The following is a 13,508-nucleotide window of genomic DNA, read 5'->3' on the forward strand; positions in this document are numbered from 1 at the left end:
TTTCCATCCCAGATGATCCCCACTTTGATTATTCCCTCTTCCCTGATGTCATGGACCATACGAATACCTCTGTTCCTCCCCTTGCTCCTAGCTTCCAGTACTTGGGCCACACCCCGCCTTCTGCCCTTAACACTCCCATCACTACACAGGACATCAGCCTCACACTCCGCACTAAACGCAACACTGCTCCCGGCCGCGACTGCGTTACCTACCGCCACCTCAAACACTGCCCTCCCTCCTTCCTTTCCCTCCTTGCCACCCTCTACAATGTCATCCTTGCCACTGGCTTCTATCCCGACCTGTGGAAAACCTCCCGTATCCTGATGTTCTCCAAACCCAATAAGCCTCCATCTGATGCCTCTTCCTATCGTCCTATCTGTCTCACATCGGTGTTCAGCAAGCTCTTGGAATCCATCCTTTCCCGGCGCATCCATCTCCACCTCCACCAAAACCACCTCCTCCCAAACACCCAATGTGGCTTTCGACCTTCCTTCTCTGCTGATGACCAACTCCTCCGCCTCACTCATCTCCTCTCCCTCCAGCTTAACTCCCGTCGCTCCGCCATTTTTGTCGCACTTGACCTTGAAAAGGCCTACGACCATGTCTGGCATCCCGGTCTCCTGTTTAAACTCCAAACCTACGCCCTTCCTATCAACTACATCCGTCTGGTGGCCTCCTTCCTCTCCCACCGCCCCTCCTATGTTACCATCCATCATGCCACTTCCCACACCTTCTACCCCTCTGCCGGTGTGCCCCAGGGCTCTGTCGTCTCCCCTCTCCTCTACCTTCTGTACACGGCAGATATGCCCCAACCCCCCCCTCCAGTACACCTCTTGCAATATGCTGATGACACCGCATTCCTCGCCCTCGCTCCTACCCTCCAACGGTCCCAACGCCTTCTCCAGAATCACCTTGACCTTTTTGCTGCATGGTGTAACCAATGGCTCCTGAAACTCAATCCTTCCAAGACCCAGGCAATCTTCGTTGGTCGTACCACTCGCTCCTTCCGGCTCCTGGATTTCTCCCTTACTGTCTGCGCACATCCTGTCCGCCTCACTCCCACCCTCACCTACCTTGGTCTCACCATTGACCGTCACCTCACCTGGATACCTCATCTCCGCTCCATCCAATCCAAAGCCCACAACCGCCTCCGACTCCTCAAACTCCGCTCTGGCCGGACATGGGGGTTGCACCCCTCTACCATCCTCCACACCTACAAATCCTTCATCCTTCCCATCCTCTGTTATGCCAGTCCTGCCTGGATATCTGCCCCCCCCCCCAAATTCTATCAGTCCCTCCAGATCCTTGAGCGTCATGCACTGTGCCTCGCCTTCCGTATCCGCCTCCCGTCCCCCACGTGGATCCTCTATGATCTCATTCCTTTCCCCCATCTGCTCCTATTCCTAGAACATATCCGCATCCTCTACACCTCCCGCCGTCTTGAACCCCCTCACCCCCTGGTTGCTCCTCTCCTCTCCCATCCCCGCCCCCTGCCACGTCTTCACCGTTGTGTCCCCCCTACCCTCCATCTCTACACCCTCCATCTCTTTTCCCAAGGTGGCTTCCGTCAACTCCCCCTCCCGGATGATGCCCTCTCTCCCTCCATTTATCCTTCCTATCAACTCTGATCCTCAATCCCCCTCCTTTCCTCTGTCCTCTCCCTGGGCTCCCTCTTCCCCCCCCCCCCCACTTCCGTCCTGTTTTCTCCCCACTACACCTCTCCCTCCCTCCCTTCTCCCCCCCAGTCCTTTTGTATTCCCCTCCTCTGCCTACTCCACTCCCTGTCGCGTCTGCCCCCCACCCCTCTTATGGGTCCTCATCCTCCTTCAGCTCCTTTCCCGGCTCCCCCCATCGCTTTTACTCTCCTTTCCCCCCTTTTTTTCCCATCTTCTGTCCAGTTTCCCCCACCTGCTCTCGACTGTGGTGTCACATTTGCCAACTTTTTAGTGCAGTGTTCCAGTGACTATTCAGTGTTGTTTGTCTTTCTCGTGTTGCGAGCAGAAACCATGCTGTCGCTAGGTGTGAATTTTATGTCCTTTGCGAACGGAATCCAGACTGTCGCCGTGTTTTTTTTAATTGTCTAATGTTTTCCCTGTCTGCTTCGTATGTATTTTAATTCACGTCATCATCCCTGTGTTGTTGTTTTAAGTTCCACGATTTCTTTTCTTCTTGTTACTCTCTAAGTCTCCGATTTTATCGCCTGTTTTTTTTATTATTTGTTCTCTTGATCTTTGTCACAAAATCTGTCGGCTGAAGAGCGGCATACTAAGCTGCTGCCAGCCCGCCCTCTTCAATAAATGAAAAAAAAGAAAACTGCTGCTTTTGGCAGTCTCCGGAGAATGCCGACGTGGAATACTTAGTTCTTGTGATGTATTTTCTACCCCTGGTAGAGACCCTCGCGGTTGTCGTCGTCGTCGGCGCCGCCGCCGCTTTGGTAATAGCGGCAACTCGCCATTGTATGACATAGGGTGAGGTACCTTCTGCAACCGACTGAGATGGCAGTTAGCGATTGAAGCTGATTTTCAACCTCTTGTTTGATCAGCGTCATAAGGGCTTGAATGTAACTTGCGATGGGACACAGCAAGAAGTAGCGTCGCCCTTTTAGTACTGAAATTGGAGATGGAGAATTGCGTCAAAGATGGGAAATTCATTCCGGCAAGCGTACAAATGGCGAAAATGAGGTGTGTGTGGGGAAGCATATTAGGCCAGTGACCGTGTGGCCTAATCGACATTCGCTGCTCGGCCGCCGAGCCGGACGGACGTGTGGCGGCAGCGCTAGGAGGGCTGGCGTAAACAGCGGCTGTGTGGCTGTTACGAAGGTCAGTAGAGCTCCTTGTTTACTTTGCATCTTTCAGTGATATAAAATGACAAAATGAACAAAATTAACTGTGAAAGAAGAGATACGGTTAGATTCGCTTTTGATTGGACCTGTAAAAGACCAAAGGCCTTTGAGATCAAAAGGTGGCTTTCAGAAACAGTTAAGATCACGGGAGACGAAATTATTGGCGTTCATCTTTCTTTTGTTTCCAATTCTGTCTTTTTTGAAATTGATTTCCTCTGACTTGTGCTCCTCGATAGTTGACAAGTGTGGCGGCAAAATGAAATTTAATCATGCAGACGGAACCGTCAGTGACGTTCTTGTTTCCCATGCTGGGCTAGGTATTCGAACAGTGAGAGTTTTCGAACTGCCGTTCGAGGTCCCTGCCGGAGCAATCAATGCTGCTCTTCAGCCCTATGGTAGGGTTATATCTAATATTGCAGAAAAATGGTCGGAGCAACACATGTTTCCGGTTTTGAATGGAGTTAGACAGATTAAGATTGAGCTCTTACGACATATCCCATCTTACTTGAATATTTGTGGCCATCGCGCTCTCATAATTTATGATGGGCAGCCACGGACTTGTGCGTTATGTAACGCCCCAGGGCACGTCAGAAGTGAGTGCAGTAGAAGGCGTGTTCCTCAGTTACTGACTAACGAGGCGGCTGTCCCAGGACAAGTTGTTAGCATGCAAGTGACGTACGCTGCCGCGGCAGCTAGCCGGGCCCCCTATCAACAGAATATGACCGAGCAGTCGGGACCTTCCGACGCGCGCACGGCAACGGGACGCACCGCGGAGTTGACTACCGATGACAATCAGAATCTGGCCAGTAATGACGTCACTGAGGACGCACCGCGCTTGCCCTCTGAGTCTGACAACTCTTCCAACGAGCGACCAACTTCATCGATCATACCTGATGTAGACATGGCAGAGTGCGAAGCGGTAGTTACACACGAAAAGGCCAACATCCCAGAGGGAACTACAGTAGATGGACATAAAGAGGCAGTGATACAACAGAAAACTGACAACCACACAGATGATAGGACACCACGGACAGGTTCAGGAAACGTCAAAAGGAAAGGAGGGGCGCAAGAAGACGAACCAATGACACCACCCGTCTCACGCGTCGTAGAAACAGCAGCAACTGCCAACTCCGAAATTAATGGAGCTCAAAAATCTTCCACCACGAAGGCGGGACAGGTGACTTCTCCTCGACCTTCCATGGAGTCGCCGGGAAGTTCACCAAAGGTTTCACCGACGATTTCACCGAAATCATCAAAAAATAAAAAGAGACGCAGAGCACATCAAGCTGCAGAGAATTTGGCCCCTCCTTTAAGAGAGCGGCTGAAGAAGATACAGGAGACCGAAAGGGAGGACGAAGATACACAAAAGGAAGTGGTCGGCGAGTCTTCGGATCGGAACAAGGGACCAGAACGGGCTGACACGCCACCCGGAACATATGAACCCTTGCATGACAATACGGCATCAGATATGGACAATGAAACCAGACTTGGACAAGGACATGGACACGACATCACCGAGCCACGATTTAACTGGGCGGACGAAAAGGAGGATCAGAGCGATGAAATGGGGGCGGAAGGGGATTTTGAGGAAGAATTTTTTTTATTAAAAATTGTCACACCGAGCTTTAAGAAGAAAGAAACAAAAAAGAAAAAAAGAAGGAAAACCGTCAATGGAATAAAAGTAAAATAAAATAACACTATATATATCTAACCTGAAGTTATTGTACGCGGTTCCAATATCGTGTCCTCTGTCTACTGTCTCGTAGCGTCTCACAGTGGAACATACATATAACGTGACCACCTTAAACATAAATAAAATTCAGAGTCAAGCAAAGGTAGCTGCACTGAAGGACTTTCTGTATCAGTCAGATACAGATATCGCCTCCCTGCAGGAAGTTAATGTCAAAGAATTGTATGTTTCAGGGTACAAAGAGGTGTTGAATGTGGCACCAGAAAACGCGTGTGGAACAGCCATCCTTGCTAAAGAAGGGATCGAGATGACAAACGTGTGCCTTTTAGAGTCGGGGAGGGGAATTAGCTGCAAAATTTTTAACACCACTTTTATAAACCTATACGCACCTTCAGGCAACAATGCGAGACGTGAGAGGGCAGCCTTTTTTAAAAGTGACATTTTATTTCTACTCCAAAAAACCCTGCAGAAATTGTCATTGGTGGAGATTTTAATTGCGTTTTAAATAAAAAGGATCAGCGACCAACTTTTAACTTCTCGCAAGAACTGCAGGCTTTGGTCACCAACATGAAGTGGTTTGACGCATGGGAAATAGAATATCCGACACTGGTTCGCTTCACATATATCACTGGTGCTACACAGAGCAGAATCGACAGAATATATGTCACCCCCATTTTAGGCACTAAAGTCAGTAGTATCGAGGTGATACCAGCTGCCTTCTCTGACCACCTCGGAGTGAGATGCAGCATCAAATTAACCAAGCAAAAGACATATTGGGGTCGCCCACTATGGAAATTAAATATCAATACCCTCTCTGAAAACGCTCTAGCTTTCAAGATGCAAGAAACTTGGCAGTCTGTGTTAAGGATGCGTACTAAATATAGAACAACTATTGAATGGTGGACTATGGCCGCTAAGAAAAAGATAAGGGCAGCGCTGATATCTTACGCCAAGGAAAGGGCAATGTGGTCAAGACACACAATGGAGTTTTACTACTCTTGCTTAAGAGACCTTTACGACCAACCAATGTCTCAGGACGTCTTTATCAATATTAAAAACGTTAAAGCCAAAATGATAAGTATCAAGAGGGTACATTTGGAGGGATTACAAGTCAAATCACACACTAGGACGACGGTGGAGGCAGAAAATACCTCCATTACCACTTGATACAACACACAAAAAACAGAAGAAGAAATTTTATTGCCAGCCTCAGAACGGAAGATAACAGAGTCCTGACAGAACAAAGGGATATCTTAACTGAAGCACATAGATATTTTCAGCAATTATATTCTGGAAATGCTACTGACGACAACTCAGTACAAGAGTTTTTACAGAACTCCGGAATAGAGGCAGTCATTACAGAGGAGGAGAACAGAGGTTTAACGATAGACATTACGAATGACGAGGTTTTTGATATAATCAAATCTTCACCTTCACATAAGTCTCCAGGCCCAGACGGCCTGCCTGTGGAGTTTTATAGGACCTTTTGGCACCTAATAGGTTCCCAATTCACGGAAGTAGTTAATGACGTCTTGAGGGGAGAGGCAATTCCTGCTGCTTTCAAGGAAAGTGTAACTGTACTACTTCCAAAGGGAAGGAGTACGGACACGAAAGATATTACTAAAATCAGGCCGATCAGTCTAATGAACTCAGATTACAAGGTAGTTGCACGTGTAATTAAAGAACGAATGGTACCGATTTTAGGAAAAGTCATTGGATGCCACCAGACGTGTCTCCCTCGACGTACCATTTTTAAGTCTGTATGTGAATATCGAGACATTATTTCTATTTTCTCATCATCGTCAGCGGATGGAGGCATTGCATTCATTGATTTTGCTAAAGCGTTTGACAGAGTCAACTACGAATATCTGTTCAGCATCTTGAAACACATAGGTTTCAATGATGGCAACTTAGCGGTTTTAATGAACATCGTCAGAGGCATACGAACCAAAATCTCGATCAATGGACAATATACTAATGAAGTATTGATATCTAGTGGAGTTCCTCAGGGAAGTCCTTTGTCCATGTTGTTTTATGTGGTTTCTCTGGAACCCCTTTTACGGCTTTTGAACACAACCTTAGAAGGCATAACAATAGCTGGGCTGAAGACGGTTACAAATGCATACGCTGACGATGTGGGGGTTCTAGTAAGGAGCGATGATGACTGTGCCCAGCTAACAGACAAGTTATTGCTTTATTGCACGGCAACTGGTGCGAGGATAAATGAAACGAAAAGTTCCTTTTTAAATTTACATGGTCTTGACAATGTGCAGCTACCGTGGGCAAGCAGGGTGGACCGTCACACTGCTTTGGGCATATCGTTTTACAGTTGCCCATTAAGAACGACGGCAGCTAATTGGAAACAGGTGTTAGGAAAAATCAGAGGCAGCTTAATACTGCATGAAACGAGAGACTTAAATATCAAGCAAAGAATTAAACTAATCAACTGTGCAGTTCTTTCGAAAGCTGCATATGTCGCTCAGATCTTACCCACACCTCCAGAAATAGTGAAATCTATAATGAGCACAATCTGTCGATACGTATGGAAAGGCCATATTTTTAGAGTAGCAGTAGGAACGACTACATCGAGACCCGAAAACGGAGGCCTAGGGCTGACAGACCTTCGGAGGAAAAACACTGCCCTCTTCATTAAAAGAACGCTGAAACTTATAGAAACACAGCCGAACAGCATAACTGCCGCTCTATTTGACCTTCTCAAACCCGGAAGCATGCAGCCGCCAGTAGATGTTCACAACATAAATTACAACCTGAAGCGTATTAAAGATTTGTATGTAGAATTAAGCTACTTGACATGCATTTTAACAGACAAAAATAAGAGGACAAGTAAATATATAGTAGAGAAGTTACGATCACGCGAAAACCAAAATAAAATGGAGCTGAAGTATCCAAACAAAAACTGGGAAAAATATGGGCAAATATAAATAACAAAACACTGACTACGGAAGTGCAAGCGTCATGGTACAAAGTTGTCAACGACATTATTAGTACCAATGAAAAACTGTATTCAGTAGGACTACAAGCAACCAATGTGTGCCCAAAATGTCACAATTTGGACTCCTTAAAGCATCGCTTCATCTGTAATGGATACAAGAATATTTGGAATGACATTGTATTGCAAGTCGCTTTTCTCAAACGGATCGATGGAAGAGAAATCACATTAAACGATATACTCTTCCCAGAAGAAATTTCCTTTCCACCACAAAAAAACAATGTCATCTTGTGGCTATTCGGAAATTTTGTCAATTATGTTGTTAACAACAAAGGCAATGATAATCTACGAGAATATCGAGAATATATGAAAGACGAATACTTCAAAATATACCGGAACAAAGACCATAAAAAGAAGTTCGGAAATATGATGCAAATTTTGTTTCAGTAACAAGGCATCGGTTAATACCTAAATAATATGAAATCGACAGAACAAGACAGACTGCGAAAGTAGGGGATTGCTGTTGAGGGTGAAGTACGGTGGGGACTTCGTGTGCCCCAGGACCGATACGGTAGCCGTGAAGGCCTCAACAGAACCCCGAAAAGGCTTGTTTTCCCACGAAGTAACAGGAGTCATGCCACAGCACAAGAATAGTAAGGAAAAACTATTCTCATGCAAAAGACGTGCATCACTGAAGAAGTTTAATTACCTATCTTACTTTTTATTTTTGCTTCTCTCTCACTTTTGTTTAAATTCTAATGGAAGAATACTTTGCGTTCTGTTAATGCAGTCAATAGTATTATAGAGAGAGTTATTTTCACCGTAATCAATTCGGATTACTATTTACAATTTTCTAACATTGTCTTCAAGAGGCAATTTAGTTTCATAACCCATTAAAAACAACAACAACAACAACAAAAAATAAAAATAAAAAAAAATTAAAAAAATGGATAAGGCGCCGGACTTCGGATCCGAAGATTGCAGGTTCGAATCCTGTCACGGTCGAGTTTTTCCAGTTCTGCAAAAGATGCATGCTGTTTTACTGAGTTGTTTGAGTACTACAAGTCTAGTTGAAAGTTGTTGCTGTCCGCTTCCTGGCTGCAAACCGCCGTCTACCTGAAGCTCATGCAAGACAAAGGGGTTGTGTAGCGAAATTTTCGGCACAGTGCCGATCAGGAGAGTTTTTTTTTTTGGAACTACTGCGTCTGACTCAGGGCCCAAGAGCATGTGCGTTGAATAATGGTGCTGATAGCCACGTATCATTTCGAGTAGATTTGATGCCTTTCGGAAAATTTATTTCATTGAATAGGATTGTAGCTCATTTGTGGCAGCAGGAAATAAGCTGTAGTCAAAAGGATCTTCCATAGATGGTCGCAGGTCGCATAAATACTGTATGGCTCGTAACGCGGTGTGTGGAGCCCGGCTAGCTCAGTCGGTAGAGCATGAGACTCTTAATCTCAGGGTCGTGTGTTCGAGCCCAACGCTGGGCGGCGCAAAATTTTGTGTCTACGCGGATGCAACCTGCGCCCCTCTCGTGAGCCTTGCGTAATGAACGTAACGGGTTACGACGATGCCTAGCTTCGTATGAATATCAGAGGAATGGTTTTTGAAGCTGGAAGTAGCTCTGAAATGAAATAAATGTGTTGTTTTGGAATTTTAGGCGTACATCGATATCGTGTGAGATGTGTAGGAAAGCAGCAGCTGTGCTAACTAAATACAAATAATGGTCGCTAGTGCGGTGCGTTACCAGCTGAAGGGCTCCGATTCACTGGTCCATAAGAATAAAGTACACGAAAAGTGCGCTAGGCGGCGCACCCTTAGCTCAGTGGCAGAGCGCTGGTCTAGTAAACCAGAGGTCGTGAGTTCGATCCTCACAGAAGGCAAATGAATTTTGTAACAGCCCCTTTTACCGTAGATCTTTCGAAAAAAGCGGCCAACGAACAAAAAAATTATGAATTTGTGCGGTATTTAAGAAATGCTCTCGCAAATGAAAGTGCGAATGGTGCTATTAAAGTAGGCACCAGAAACTGCTGCTTTTGGCAGTCTCCGGAGAATGCCGACGTGGAATACTCGTCGTCGGCGCCGCCGCCGCTTTGGTAATAGCGGCAACTCGCCGTTGTATGACATAGGGTGAGGTACTTTCTGCAACCGACTGAGATGGCAGTAAGCTATTGAAGCTGATTTGCAACCTCTTGTTTGATCAGCGTCATAAGGGCTTGAATGTAACTTGAGATGGGACACAGCAAGAAGTAGCGTCGCAGTTTTAGTACTGAAGTTGGAGATGGAGTATTGCGTCAAAGATGGGAAATTCATTCCGGCAAGCGTACAAATGGCGAAAATGAGGTGTGTCTGTGGAAGCATATTAGGCCAGTGACCGTGTGGCCTAATGGATAAGGCGTCGGACTTCGGATCCGAAGATTGCAGGTTCGAATCCTGTCACGCTCGAGTTTTTCCAGTTCTGCAAAAGATGCATGCTGTTTTACTGAGTTGTTTGAGTACTACAAGTCTAGTTGAAAGTTGCTGCTGTCCGCTTCCTGGCTGCAAACCGGCGTCTACCTGAAGCTCAAGCAAGACAAACGGGTTGTGTAGCGAAATTTTCGGCACAGTGCCGATCAGGAGAGTTTTTTTTTGGATTTACTTCGTCTGACTCAGGACCCAAGAGATACGCCACAGGCGTCTGCGCTCAGTCGAGCATGTGTGTTGAATAATGGTGCTGATAGCCACGTATCATTTCAAGTAGATTTGATGCCTTTCGGAAAATTTATTTCATTGAATAGGATTGTAGCTCATTTGTGGCAGCAGGAAATAAGTTGTAGTCAAAAGGATCTTCCATAGATGGTCGCAGGTCGCATAAATACTGTATGGCTCGTAACGCGTTGTGTGGAGCCCGGCTAGCTCAGTCGGTAGAGCATGAGACTCTTAATCTCAGGTTCGTGGGTTCGAGGCCCATGCTGGGCGGCGCCAAGTTTTGTGTCTACGCGGATGCAACCTGCGCCCCTCTCGTGAGCCTTGCGTAATGAAAGTAACGGGTTACGACGATGCCTAGCTTCGTATGAATATCAGAGGAATGGTATTTGAAGCTGAAAGTAACTCTGAAATGAAATAAACGTGTTGTTTTGGAATTTTAGGCGTACATAGATATCGTGTGAGATGTGTAGGAAAGCAGCAGCTGTGATAACTAAATGCAAGTAATGGTCGCTAATGCGTTGTGTTTGCAGCTGAAGGGCTCCGATTCACTAGTCCATAAGAACAAAGTACCCGAAAAATGCGCTAGGCGGCGCCTCCTTAGCTCAGTGGCAGAGCGCTGGTCTAGTAAACCAGAGGTCGTGAGTTCGATCCTCACAGGAGGCAAATGAATTTTGTAACAGCCCTTCCTACAGTAGCCCTTTCGAAAAAAGGGGTCAAGGAGAAAAAGATTGATGAAGGGGTGCGGTATTTAAGAAATGCTCTCGCAAATGAATAGTGCGAATGGTGCTACTAAAGCAGGCACCAGAAACTGCTGCTTTTAGCAGTCTCTGGAGAATGCCGCCGTGAAATAGTTCTTGTGATGTATTTTCTACCCCTGATAGAGGTCGTCGTCGTCGGCGCCGCCGCCGCTTTGGTAACAGCGGCAACTCGCCATTGTATGACATAGGGTGAGGTACCTTCTGCAACCGACTGAGATGGCAGTAAGCGATTGAAGCTGATTTGCAACCTCTTGTTTGATCAGCGTCATAAAGGCTTGAATGTAACTTGCGATGGGACACAGCAAGAAGTAGCGTCGCCCTTTTAGTACTGAAATTGGAGATGGAGAATTGCGTCAAAGGTGGGAAATTCATTCCGGCAAGCGTACAAATGGCGAAAATGAGGTGTGTGTGGGGAAGCATATTAGGCCAGTGACCGTGTGGCCTAATGGATGAGTCGCGCTTCAGCTGTGCTACCGTGTGGACGTGTGTACTGCTGCGCTCCGATTGTGTTGTTTACATACGTGTACTGCTGTTGTCTCCTTTGCTTGCTGTCCGTTCATCTTCGTGTTTGTGTATCGTCGTTAGTGTTTGGCTGTTCATCACCGTTCTGTCACTCGCCGGAATTTCGGTTTTTTAACCGGAGTTTCATCCCTGTTCTGAATCATGTCTACGAACGTCAGGAAAAACACACTGGTCTTCGCTTTCGACAAGGAAACCCGTCATATCCAGCCAACGTCACTGGAAATACACGATTGGATTACTGAGGTAATTGGTGTCAACTCTGATTCCGTCCATACAATGCAGTTAGACAATGATAAATACTGTATTTTTGTTAAGTTTGAGAGCTCGGTGACGATAGATAGACTTTTAGCAAAGTGGGGTAGTGAAGTAGAATTCATTCACAGAGACGGCTCGAAGAGCAAAGTTCGGATCTGGCGAGCTGATATTGTTTACACTACCGTTCGCATGCTTAACTTACCTATTGAAATTGATAATGATTTAATTAAGGATGCGCTTTGCAAGTATGGTGACGTGAAATCTGTTAATAATGAACGTTGGTCTCGTCACTACAAACTGCAGTGTTTTAACGGAATTCGATCTGTGGAGATGGACATCAAGACCAATATTCCGTCTCATATATTTGTAAATGGCTACAGGGCGCAAATTGTGTATTCAGGTCAAGTACCGACCTGTCATGTTTGTAATGAGTCTGGCCACTTTAGACAGGATTGTCCGCGGCGGGTTTTTGTATTGAAAAGCAATCTAACGCAACGCCAGAAACTTACCCTAAACGATGTCTTGCCAAATAATGTATCTGTCCCGTTGGGTGTGGATACTGCCCAAGCAAACCACTCTGATTTATCCGTAAATGATATTACTCAATTTCCAAGTTTAGATAAAAAGCCTGATGTTGACACCCCCGCATCCTCCGAATTGCAGACAAAAAAACGGCCCCATGAGATAACTGATAGCTGTTCTGACGACGAGTTGTCTGACAAATCTCCCTCCGCACGCAAACAAAAACAATGCGAGGAGGAAGTAATGCCGTAACTCCAGGAAATGCAGATGAACGCTTGTAAACAATCAGAACGTAAACAATTGGTGGGAAACTGCGAAAACGGGGATGTTTCTAGCAATAACCGCGAAACATCAGGAGGGGACACAGCTTGCAAAGACGTGCAGCCTCCTGACAGTCACGAGAAACAATTAGTGTGTCTGGCTCAACCCTCTGTAACGGCTAGTGCTTCCCCGAAGGGTACTGACCACACGACAGGACTAAGCAGTACAGGCCGTGTCGTACAGCTGGACGACCTGACGGGATCGGCGTCACAACCGACCACCACAAAACCCGTCACAGAGCCTTCAGATGTCCCACGAAGGAAGATAAAGCCACAACCGAATGTCAATGCTCCTCGTAATCAAGCGAAGTTAAAGAGCGTGAAAAGTGACATGAAACCCCAAAATGTGCGTTACGAAACTGTCAGGCACGGGTCATTGAAAGAATCTCCTGAGGAACTTCCTGATAATCAATCTTCTACTGATTCAGGAGGGAAATCTCAAACCTAGACTGCACTAATACTGTAATTTGCAACCTCTCCATGGGACGTTCTGTTCTGTCTAAATTTTCTGTGTCTCCTAAGTAATAATTTAGTCGCATGTTATTTACTCACCGTCCTAACATCCAACGAGTACTAACGCAATGACCCAGTGTTATACTATTGCTACTGTCAATATTAATAAAATACGGTCGGCATTGAAAATAGCAGCGCTAAAAGAATTTTTATATGATTCGGGAACTGATATAGCCCTGCTGCAGGAAGTTGTCACGTCGGATTTAAATATTCCCGGGTATGTTACTCACCTAAATGTCTCCCACGAAACTAGCGTTGGGACAGCCTTTTTAATCCGGGATGGGATTCCAGTAACGGAAGTAGAACGACTGGAATCTGGAAGGGGAATAGGGCTCAAGATTTATGACGTGTCCCTTATTAACTTGTATGCCCCTTCCGGCAGCTCACATAGATCTGACAGAACACGATTTTTTAAAGACGAGGTAATATACTTACTACGCAAAAACCC

At 46.0% G+C, this 13,508-nt stretch overlaps 5 non-coding genes across 5 annotated transcripts; all 5 read left to right on the forward strand.

Annotated features, from left to right (window-relative positions):
* Positions 1 to 8,899: 8,899 nt before the first annotated feature.
* On the forward strand, positions 8,900 to 8,972 carry Trnak-cuu. The gene has a single exon. It is a non-coding gene; the product is annotated as a tRNA-Lys (tRNA).
* A 321-nt stretch (positions 8,973 to 9,293) lies between these two features.
* Trnat-agu lies at positions 9,294 to 9,365 on the forward strand. The gene has a single exon. It is a non-coding gene; the product is annotated as a tRNA-Thr (tRNA).
* Positions 9,366 to 9,854: 489 nt separating this feature from the next.
* Trnar-ucg lies at positions 9,855 to 9,927 on the forward strand. The gene has a single exon. It is a non-coding gene; the product is annotated as a tRNA-Arg (tRNA).
* A 440-nt stretch (positions 9,928 to 10,367) lies between these two features.
* Trnak-cuu lies at positions 10,368 to 10,440 on the forward strand. Its single transcript has one exon. It is a non-coding gene; the product is annotated as a tRNA-Lys (tRNA).
* Positions 10,441 to 10,761: 321 nt separating this feature from the next.
* Positions 10,762 to 10,833, forward strand: Trnat-agu. Its single transcript has one exon. It is a non-coding gene; the product is annotated as a tRNA-Thr (tRNA).
* Positions 10,834 to 13,508: the final 2,675 nt, after the last annotated feature.

This window comes from Schistocerca piceifrons, chromosome 7, assembly GCF_021461385.2.
Source record: "Schistocerca piceifrons isolate TAMUIC-IGC-003096 chromosome 7, iqSchPice1.1, whole genome shotgun sequence".
Taxonomy (NCBI): Eukaryota; Metazoa; Arthropoda; class Insecta; order Orthoptera; family Acrididae; genus Schistocerca; species Schistocerca piceifrons.